The sequence below is a fragment of the Podarcis liolepis genome (assembly GCF_965112155.1).
Source record: "Podarcis liolepis genome assembly, chromosome: 4".
NCBI classification, from domain to species: Eukaryota; Metazoa; Chordata; class Lepidosauria; order Squamata; family Lacertidae; genus Podarcis; species Podarcis liolepis.
The window spans coordinates 69,269,763-69,280,401 of NC_139558.1; the positions used below are offsets into that span (position 1 = coordinate 69,269,763).

Sequence of the window (10,639 nt, forward strand, 5' to 3'; positions counted from 1 at the left end):
TTTCTAGAAGGTGCCTCTTTGTTCGGTTTTGGAGGTCACAAAAAGTGCTGTATAGGCTCTTTCCTTTGGCAACTCTCTAAATGAGTTAGAGCAGATCGGTTATAGTGAAGGGAATGGGGAGAGAGAAGAAAGAAAGAAAGAAAATACCATTGTAATAATATACAGAAAGGAGAGTTGTATAACGTAATATTGAGACAATCTATGGCACAAGCGTTTAATTGCTTGATGCTTTGCACCCTGAGAAATAATAAATCAATCAAGGTAGCTGGCAAGAGGTCTCTCTCTGTGTGTGTTTGTGTATCTCCCAGTAACTCACTTGCATGTCTTGTTCACCTAATAAAGGAAGAAAGGGAGGAAATATAGGACACCAAGTTAAGTGGAGTCTATTGTAATAATCTAAATTAAAAGCAAACAGAGTAGCAATTGATTCCAGGATTTCAGATGTAAAGTTTATAAAGTTACACACTAAAATGAATTATACAAGCAATTTGACCACGAAATAAAGAGAGCAGATATCTTATCCAGCTAAATAGTTATGAGCTACAAACCTGCTGTGTCTCAAAATAAAGAAACGGGAGGCCATTTACAGTGCTTATTAAAATTAGGGTGCTGAGAGTGTTTGTGTTTACTCATTCATGCCTGTCAGTCGAGCTTCCTTCTGCTTCTCACTTAACTAACTGCAGAACCTAAATGAGCTCTATTGTGTCATTGTGCAGTTACATAACTTGATCATTTTAAAGGCGTAGTTTATGCTTACTCCTCTTCAGGCATATCCTCCCCAAATCACTTACAAGGTTTTAAGCAACCAGTTAATATCCAGGCAGTGAAGTATAAGAGGATATGGGCTCGTAAGACAGATATCAGTCTGGGCCTCCCCATTTTATTGTCACACAATTAAAATACATGCGCTTCCGGCATGATCTCACCAAAAGCCATCCCAGCCATTCAACCCGGGCAGTGGCAGGGACAGCGCTGGCTTTAGAGTGCTGTGGGCGGTTCCCCTGCACAGGGTGCTGAAGCAAGGGGCTGCAGAAAAGCAACTGTATCAAAAGGGATCATTTGAAAATAAGAAATATTATGGGGTGGGTGCCCAATTTTGTCCTCGCTCAGGGTGTCATATTACCAAAGACCATCCCTAGCAGGGCATCCATGGGGGCACCACCCCATGGAATTCTCCCAACCAAAGTGGCTGCTTCAGTCTGCCTGATGGACAGGCAGGCCCTGTGTGGAGTGTGGGGCAAGCATCCAAAGAAACTGGGATTGTGGTGTAAGGAGAGGAAGGAGAAATCAGCCCAGATTGGCAATTTGTACTCACCCATTTTGGAGCTTCTGCTTGGAGGACTTCCTGTGACTGAAGGCGAACTTCCTCAGAGTTGGCAGAGGCTTGAAAGAGAGAAAGAACAATCCAGGAAGTGTGATACTCAACAGACTGAACCAGATTGGTGTGAAGCAGCCTCTTGGGGGGAAAGGGACTGAGAGGAGCACAATTATAGGAAAGACCTGAGATACCCTGATAGGTGGTAGCTCTAACACAGAGGGTGGTTGAAACAAAATTAAAAAATTCCTTCCAGTAGCACCTTAGAGAGGGTGGTTTTAGGACAGGGCTAAATTGAAGAACATTAAAAGACAAAAGGCACAGATGGGACAATTTTCCCACTGTAGTCCAAACACAGAGCTTGCAAAGGGTCTCTGGCCAATCATAACCAGCAGATGAATATATTTCATGATCTAGGGTGGTAAAAATGGTAAAGGAGGAAAGTTTTATATAGGTTTTTCTCTGTGGGAAAAGATGGATAATTCCCAGTCTAAGTTTCATTCTAGATTTATTCCCTTTGCACTATAAAGGGCTCAGAGGTCAGAGCGGATGTTTCAGAAATAGGGACTATAAATACCCTGCAGATTTATCATAGTAGACTTTCCAGAAATAGAAAGTATGTTATTCCTATGTGGATCAATCTTAGCCATGTGTCACTAATGGGATATCCAACAAACCATCTATTCTGGAAAAGCTGCTAAATATCTAGTACATTGTTTATTGTATTTGTGGCCCTCCTGAAGTGTAGCATCTTTTTGTTATGTGCCGTTTGAGACTGACATGGAGAGAACAGAAGGGAGGGAGGGGAGCAGAAACAAGGAATATCAACTCTGTTGTGAAAGGTTTTCACCCACCAACCTACAGAAAATGTACCTAGTGACCAAGGTTTTTTCAGCTGGAGCTCAGCTCTGGCACCTCTCAGGTGGGCACCACTGCCATTCTACAAGAACAAGCACTACTAGTGATCTTTGGCAATTAACCTCTGCAAGTTAGAAACCCTAATTATTTCGGAAGGGGGGATTGGGGGGAAAAAATCTGTCCAGTGGAGACAGTTAGGCTTGAAAGAAAAATAGTATGCAGAGCTAAGAGCCTTATGACTCAATTGCAGTATTAATTGGCTGGAATGAAGCTCTTTCTAGACTAAAGTACAATCAATATAAAAAGCCTCAAATGTACATTTAAATTAAGCTAGTGAAGCCAGTCAGCCAATTTCTCCCACCTTAACATCCCTGCACCGGAATTATATGACTCTGTCTGACTTGTGGCTTCCCTCCCACCAACAAGCCTCCAGCTTCTGTCCAAATAGGCTTCAAAACCACTATGATCTGCAATGTTCTGGCCGCATCTGTCAGGCTTTGCATCTGTCAGTGACTCAGTAAATCTGTGGTGTAGAGTCACTTCCTCAAAGTCTTCCAGCAAAGCCATTGCTTCTTTTTCACATCTGCTATTCTTACACTCATTTCCTCTCCTCCTGTCCTGCTGCACCTGGAATCTTTTTGTATTGGATTAGCTGGTTGTCAAAGCTTGCACAGCACCACGGATGACATAATGGGTCACTTGATGCCGTTGTGACATCAGATGCCTCACAAGAGAGCATCCCAGCCCACTTCTCAAACTTGGCCCATGGGGGAGAGAAGAATCTGATCTACTGGCTGCTTCCAGTTCCATTGCAGTTTGCATTGGGATCCAGGAAGTCCCAGCATCTCACTTTGTCCCATTACAGTCTCATCCATATTCATTTTTCCTTCGGACTAAGCAGAAGCCTTGCAAGATACACATCTCTGGTGCATCCCTCTGTCTCCCACTCATTTTGAGCATCCTTCTTCCTGCCCAATGACAAATCAATTGATGGCATGTTACAAGCCAACTTTATTAACACAGCAAGTATTTTATTCCTTTTACTTGTGATCAGTGTGAATATTCAACTAGTGTCACACGATGACTTCTGGAATGAGAAGAAACTTCAGATGCATACTCTTCAGTATCCTTCTTCAAAACCACATTGGTGTCATCTGTTTGCACTGCAGATGATGAACCATCTCTCCAACATCCCCCCCTCCTAAACCTACCATGTAGGAGCCACTGGGTTGCTTAGCAGCCACTGAGGCTGATTCCACACTTACTGCAGAATGATGTAGAATGGAGGGTACCACTTCTGATCACGAAGTGGGGGGGGGGGGGAGGTTTGCCTCTTTGAACTACTGCACCACAACCTACATGAAAATGGAAAACATGTCAGGGAGCTCACTCATTTGACTGGTTTCTCATTTTTAAGGTCTCTGTGTGTGCATAATTGTAACAAATTATACCCTACCTGCAGCCTAAAATTCGTCCACCCACCTCAGCATTCTTCCACCTCATTCTGCTGTGTGGGTAGACCAGGCATTTGTGTCATCTTGTTGGCGGAGTTAGCCAGCACTGCTAGTGACATTTTTACAGTGAAATCATGAGATAGCTATTCAGTGGAGCATGAGCAATCCACTCTTGACTGAATGCCCAAGCACTATCAATTAGCAGCTCCATGTTTATGAAAGAGCCATCGTTTTCTAACATCTCAAAGCTGAATCAAATGCTTAGCAAGCTAAACAGAACTAGGATTCATTTTACCACTAAGAATATTTTGGAAACTAGCAGTGCTTTAAGTGTTGTTGTTGCTGTTGTTGTTGTTACATTTGACCTGACCGTAGCCCTGCGTTGTGCAAAACTATTGTTGTTGCTTTTATTATTGATTCAATTTGCTACAATCTTGGTATAGTTGTGAGTTGTTTATTTGCTACTATGACTTCTATCTAGAGTTGTTGGGGGAATCTGCTGAGAACAAACTATTAAGTGAATTTCCTCCTGTCTTCCTGTCAACATGGCATAGAGTCTTGCTGTGAATGTTTCTCACCATAGTTCTGTACAACAAAATAACACATGTGCACATTCTGTGTAAACAGATACATAAATTGCTTTACAATTTACATCGTTCACATCGTCATTTATGTATAATTGCTGTCGTCTCAACAGGGCTTCACTACATTTCTTCTTTCTGAAATGCTCCTTGTTGGCTTTGTATTTGTGCAAGTTGTTTGAGGCTATAGGCAGCCAGCAGGTATGCAACATTACAAAAATGCCTCAAGTCCCCAGTGATCTCTCCTCCAAAGAAAGCAACCCAGATAAGCAGGGCCCCTGGAACTTGTTTTGGACAACACTTTAGTACCAGATGAGAAACTCAGGCTGAGGAATAACTGGACCTCCAGCAGCCGTTCAACAGCTCCCATCCCAAATCTCCATTTATTTCTCTTTTATATCATATAAGTTATCTGATCTTAATTATGCAGCAATATCACAGAAGAAAGGTCGAATTATTGCTTAAACAATCCCTCGACAATGAAGGAATGTCTTCAGAATGGATGGAAGCAGATGCAGCTGAGAAGATCTATAATTCCCCCTCAGTGGAAACCAAATAACAGACTCCAACAGCTGTCGTATAATGAGGCAAGGCAGCCAGCATGATTAACTTTTGTCTTTTATTGCTTTAGCATCTTTCTTTACTTCTTAGAAGAGCCTCTGTATTTAAATTAACCATTGCTGAAAATGAAATTATTATTAATTTTCCTGGCTGCATGTGCAGGGCATGTCTGCTGCGATGAATACTAGTGTGATGGATGTGAATGCTGCTGAAGACATTAGACCCGTGCTCCTAAATCCACCTTCTTTAAAAGCTGCACAACAAGTCCTTAGAATTATTCTATTTTCTTCCCATTCTGCCTAGGAAGGATTCCAGCGGAACATGAAAATCAGGCCACAAGCTCTCAAAAAGTAGTACTAAAAAGTGTGCTTCCATGGCTGTTTTTATTTGATTTTATATGCTTTAATAACACTCTTTTAGATGTTTTGTGTTACCATACTTTTCCGTGTATAAGACTAGGTGTCCCCCCCTTAAAAATCTTGCTAAAAAGTGGGGGTTGTCTTGTACATGGGTAGTGCATAGGGTGGACGTTTGATTGATTGCTGCCGTGTCTGTTAGCGGCTATTGTGCATTTTATTGGTTGCTGCGTCAATGGGTGGTGTTGACTGGCCGACACTGCTGCAATTGGGCGTGCAATTGGCAGCTTCTGCCGACGAGGGGAGAGACACGATGCGTTTTTTGTGACACGTGAGCGATTTTCGCCACCCCCCCTTTAAAAAGCTCAACAACCCTCGGTAATCCCCCCCACCCCAGAAAAAGTTCAACAACTCTGGCCAATCCTCTGCAAAAGAAAGCTCAACAACTTTTAGCCATCTCCACCAATTTTCTGAAATTTCAGTCCCCCAAAATAGGGGGCGTCTTATACATGGGGGCGTCTTATAGATGGAAAAGTATGGTATTTTGTTTTAATGGCAGTGTTTTTATGTTGCCTGGGTGGCTTTTTAAAAAATAAGTGATTTATAAATGCAAGAGAATGTGATAAAGGCAAGAGAATGTGATATGATGGACTCGGTGTGAACAGTGGAGGTGGCATGTGCAACAGAAGAACAGTAGCAGCAATTGCTACCAGCTGCTCATCCACAGACTCTTTGGCCAGAGAGCAGCACCAGCAATGGTGAATGCAGTAGCAGCTGCTGAAACCAGGGGTGAGGAATTTCATTGAAGAAGGGGAGTTCACAGAGGATGTCTCGTCCAAAACCAACACAATCCCCACCCCACCGAAAATATGAAACCCAGAGCTGGCACTGCCACAAACCCACAAGACCAACCCAAACGCATGCAACAGCCATCTGCAGCTTTTTTTTCTGGTCCGGATGTGTGTTCCAATCCACAGGCAACCACCAGCTGATCACCCAAGTCCAGAAACGATAGCTCTGGAAAAGATTGATGGCATATGAAATTGCACTGAGTTTCTTCTAGCCATTAACACGCCTCTTCAAGGCTGACTAGCTCTGATGTTTCCTGTCCAGTTCCATGCTGCAAGTACTGCAGTCCTGTTGGCTTGCTTGCTCAGTTCTGTGAATCATCAACATACTTCGCCAGAGTTGAATAGAAATGACTAACCAGCATATTTCTCTTTCTTTCATTTTGATTGCAGAAGCAGGCTCTGGGAAAGAGGGTTTAATATGCATCGCTTCTGGACCAAAGTTGCTGTTTTTCCTTCTACTTTCTCTTCAAGCAACTTTCTGAATTCTTTTGATTTTGTGAAATTGAAATTTCATCAGTTTGCAAATAGTTTCAAACTTGGCATTAATTCAAGGCCTTTGAAGACATCCGTTGAAAAGGAGTCACTCCCTTTTTAAATACGCACCTGATGTTTGAAGGCATTTGTTAGAATTTCAACTAGATTGCAAAATCTAGACCAGATTTTAAAAGCAGCCTTCTTTCCTGTATAGATTTCCAAAATAGGATCTGGGCAGTTTCTTCATTCATGAGCAAGGACTATGAGCAGCTCTAAGTGGCTTGAAAATGTGAAAGCTAATCATGGTATTTTGACTTCTGCCAGGATCATGTCCAGTTAGCCTAGTATTGTCCACTCCAATGAGAATCCACTCTCCAGGATTTCAAACAGATCCTTCCCATTACTTGTTATGTAACTCTTTTAACCAAAGAGTTAAACCTTGCAGGGGTTAAATATTCTGCAGACAAAGCATGTATAGGTGATTGGCCATTTTCCCAATCTTAAATTCTCGTTCTCATTCAGTCCTTCACATTTTCACACCGGTTTACATTTTCAAAACATCCTCATGACAATCCAGCAGCAATTTTTGGTCTTACTCTGAATATACATACATTTATATGCAATTTTGCCTAATACACATTTTTGCAAAGCAATATTCGTTCACATATGCATTTCCATGCACACTTTCCCTTAATCCATGCATATATATTTTTTACACATTATTTTGCTGGAAAACTGTATGGCAAAATTGAAGGAAGTGCGAGTTTTGGAAGATGGTTGCATTTCACTTCAAATATTGTTTCAGAAAGTGCTGCTGTGGCAGGTTCACCATTAAATGTGAACTAAATCAGATTTCATCCCCTCCATTTGTAGCAGCAAGGCAGCAGTGGTGTGACCTGTAAGGAAGAAAATCTCCTTATTTTCCCTTTTTCTGGCATCTGGGTATTCGTATCTCTAATGCGTGGGCTCTCAGGCTGGGCTGTTATTATATCTACTGCCTTCTGAGCACCATTAAGTTTACAGTTTCATGTTCCAGCTGTAGGCTACAGTTTAACAACACAAACTTAACCATTTTTGCCCCTTTATTTTATTTCTATTTTTTCTCTAATTGGAGATGACAAGCTGGAGGGGCATATTAGAGTCCTCTCTGGGGCAAAAAGGCTTCATGGAAGCTTTGTTGCCAGGAGGAGTCCAGCTAGGGTGTTGGAAGCTTTGTTGCCAGGAGGAGTCCAACTAGGGTGTTTAGTGAGCCCCCATTCTCTCATATGTTATTATTGGGCCTTTTTTTTTTTTTCGTTAACAAAGTACGCTAAAGACAGAAAGAGTGGAAACACACACACAAGGGAGGAAAGGGGGGGCAATGGGAAAGAAAGGGGGAACAGATAAAATTCCTACTTATCTATAAACCACGAATTAAATTCTGGAAATCTCAAACCTGAACCTGAAACAAAACCACGGGTCTCTCAGCCCAGAAACTCAAACCACGGGTCTCTCTGCCCGGAATTCCTTTCCTCAGCGCTGCTTCACAAGACTAATCCTAGTGTGGGGCCCCACTTCGTGAACCGCCCCTTCTTCCCTCCACGACAGCCTCCTGCCTAGCCTTTGAGACTAAGTTTGGGCTCCCTACTGGACGCCTGCGCTGTGCAGTGCCAGATTGGGGGTCCGAGAAAACAAAGTTTTGAAAGGGGAGCAAACGACCTTGCGTTCTCACATACCCAGGTCATCCCTAACAAAGGTCGCCAGGCAGGAGGGGAAGGTTCATTTGTATAGTTAGGGTAGGTGGAGAGTAAGAGAATACTTGAAAGACTCCCCTGGACGACTCCGAGAGAGGGATGTCAGAGAAACAGTAAAAGAGCCACGCTTTCCCGGACTCAATTCCAAGACGGAAAACGGGGGAGAAAAGAGATAGAGAGATTAAGACGTTCCTGGACGACCCCGGGGGGGAACGTCAGAAAACAGCAAAAGGTACCACAATTTCCCCGGCCAAGCACCGCGTAAGAAATTGAGGGGAGAGAAAGAGAAAGGTTTTGGCGTACCTAGACGACTCCGAGAGGCAAGCGCCATACAGTAAAGTTCCGCGATCTCCCTGGCCACTTTCCGAAGGGGAGAATCGGGCTAGAAAAGGGTAAAGTTAGAGCGCACCCGGCCGACTCCGAGGGGCTACGCCAGAAATGAAAGAAGGAAAGTCTGGCTGTCGTGGGGTCGTTACTTTCCACCCCCCTCCCAACGTGTTTTACTTCAAACCATACTCACGTTCGAAGTTGTCCCCCGCAGATCCCGGGATCCTTTTCCCTTAGCCGGCTTTGACCTCGCCTTTGCTCCCCTGGTTGAGCTTTTGGTGACGATTGATTACCGCCCGCAAAGAGGAGGCAGGGAGAGGAAGAAGGATCTCTGGGCTAAGGTTGCCCAGTGGCGCCCGATCCCTTCTATCTCCCCTCTCACCTTTACAGGAGAACCAAGTGTCCCATCTGGGGTGCCAACTGTTAACGGAAAAATCCGAGGGCTCTCTTGGACAAAAACAAAGACACCAACCAGGATAACTTGGAGCAAAACAGCAGCCTGTAGGCTTGGCCTTTATTGAACTGTTGCAACAGGGTATTTCCTTCACTTGCAAGAGAGAGGAAAAGACCCAGAACAATGGGTTGCAAGACCTTATAAAAACTTTTGAAATTCCCCTCCTCTAGCTCAAGCCCACCCCCAGAAACATCATGCATACATTACAGAAAGGAGGGGTTGACATCATGCATACGTTACAGAAAGGGTTGACATCATGCATACATTACAGAAAGGAGGGGTTGAGGGAGGAGTTGTGGTGGTAACCTGAGTGTCCTGTCACCTGGCTGGTTCCTCCTTTCCCCCTCCCCATGAGTACTTTCCAGGTGACAATGGGGAGTTTGCAGTTTCCTGCCCCCAGAGGGAAGATCTGATCATTGTCCTTTGTTTCAGCCTGTGGTGAATCCACTGTTCTTTGTGATTTTGATTGTCTTCTGTCTGGGATTATCAGGGTTGACATAGCAACTGGGCAGGGCTCCTGTGGATGTGCTGGTATGCTGAAGAGATTATGGCTGACCAGAAACCAAGCACCCCCCTTAGATAGTCCTTGTCACATGGAGTAAAAAATGGAACAGTGCAAATCCGATGTATGGTTGATTTTCTATGAATTTATAACAGAAATGTGGCGTATGTAGTGTGTGAGTGTGAGTGTGTGTGAAGTTTGTGCAAACAGAATGATTGGGGTGGGGGGGTTCCTGCTACAGTTGGGATGCATGGAAAATGGAGTTCTCTCAACTGTGATTGCAATGGTAGCAACTCCTCTTATTTGAGGTATGTGTTTTTCAGAACTCCCATGGTGATTTTCTGAGTCTAGTTTGGAAGAACCTCCCAACCTCTGACCTTGCTGTCCATTGGCTGTCCATTCAGGCTATATGCAAGAATAATCAGAAAATCTACAGGCAAACCATATTACGTCCATAACCTCTCTCTCTCTTTCATGGAAAGCACACATATATCTTTCCAGGAGTCAAGGGTTTTATAAACTCAACAGAGGCAGTTTCCTTGATGAATAGAGGATATCATGGGGTTTCAAATGAGCAAATAAAGGCTGGAGGCAAGTAAATAATTCAGTGGAGAAAACGGCAAAGACCTGTCGTTTGGCCAAGATTTACACCCCTGTGAAGAAGCAGCAAAACAGATCCAGTCGACTGGAGAGAGCAGGAAGGACTGTTCTGCCACCATGAGATGTGTTGCGTAGCAAGGGCAAGTGGTGTTTAGTACACAGACAGTTCGAGGGTGTTAATAGAGAGAAAAAGAAAAAGAACTGAGCACTTTGGTTAATTTGCATGCTGAGCTGCTTGTTAGCATTTACAAGGAATTATACAATCATTATGAAAAAGACCCCACAGGGTTCCTTGGAATTTTATATGCCAACCGTTACATACATAACTACTGAAAAGCCTTGGTGAGAATTGTTTGTTTTGAGTAGAAATGATGGTAGTTTTGTATGTTATCTGAGTGTGGTGGGGAAACCAAGTGTGAAATCTTAATTTGTTTTCTTTTGGATTAGTTAAAATTGCTTTTATTCTCAGTGCTTTCAGATGACCTGTTTGTTGAGCATTCATCCTGATTTGTTTTCAGGGAGACTAGACAACATTGGCTGTTACTGATCATTCATTGTGGTTTGTTCGCTGGG

General features: G+C 43.4%; 1 long non-coding RNA gene across 1 annotated transcript; it reads right to left on the reverse strand.

Moving 5' to 3' along the window:
• Positions 1 to 210: 210 nt before the first annotated feature.
• Positions 211 to 3,278, reverse strand: LOC310705530. The gene is made up of 3 exons (XR_014525371.1): positions 2,535 to 3,278; positions 1,316 to 1,383; positions 211 to 333 (listed from the first exon to the last, which is right to left on the reverse strand). It is a non-coding gene; the product is annotated as an uncharacterized lncRNA (long non-coding RNA).
• Positions 3,279 to 10,639: the final 7,361 nt, after the last annotated feature.